The sequence below is a fragment of the Arachis ipaensis genome, chromosome B01 (assembly GCF_000816755.2).
Source record: "Arachis ipaensis cultivar K30076 chromosome B01, Araip1.1, whole genome shotgun sequence".
NCBI lineage: Eukaryota > Viridiplantae > Streptophyta > Magnoliopsida > Fabales > Fabaceae > Arachis > Arachis ipaensis.
In genome coordinates, this window is record NC_029785.2 from 12,652,158 (window position 1) to 12,652,440 (window position 283).

The following is a 283-nucleotide window of genomic DNA, read 5'->3' on the forward strand; positions in this document are numbered from 1 at the left end:
TAAATAATAACAAAATATAATTTTAACTTTAACATTTTTTAAAACATCATAGTTACTGAATCCACGATAACATTCTTTTTGAAAGAATAATTTATTTATAACTGATTTTATCAATAAAATCTTTAACTGAATAGGTTAAATTAAAAATGAGGATATCCGTATTTAAATATTTGTAGCAGTATTAAATTTTTTTATAGATTTGAATAAATTCAAATAATAAAAGTAAAATTGAAACTTATAAAAAGCCTTGGAAACAAAATTGATATAAATTATACATCAGAAG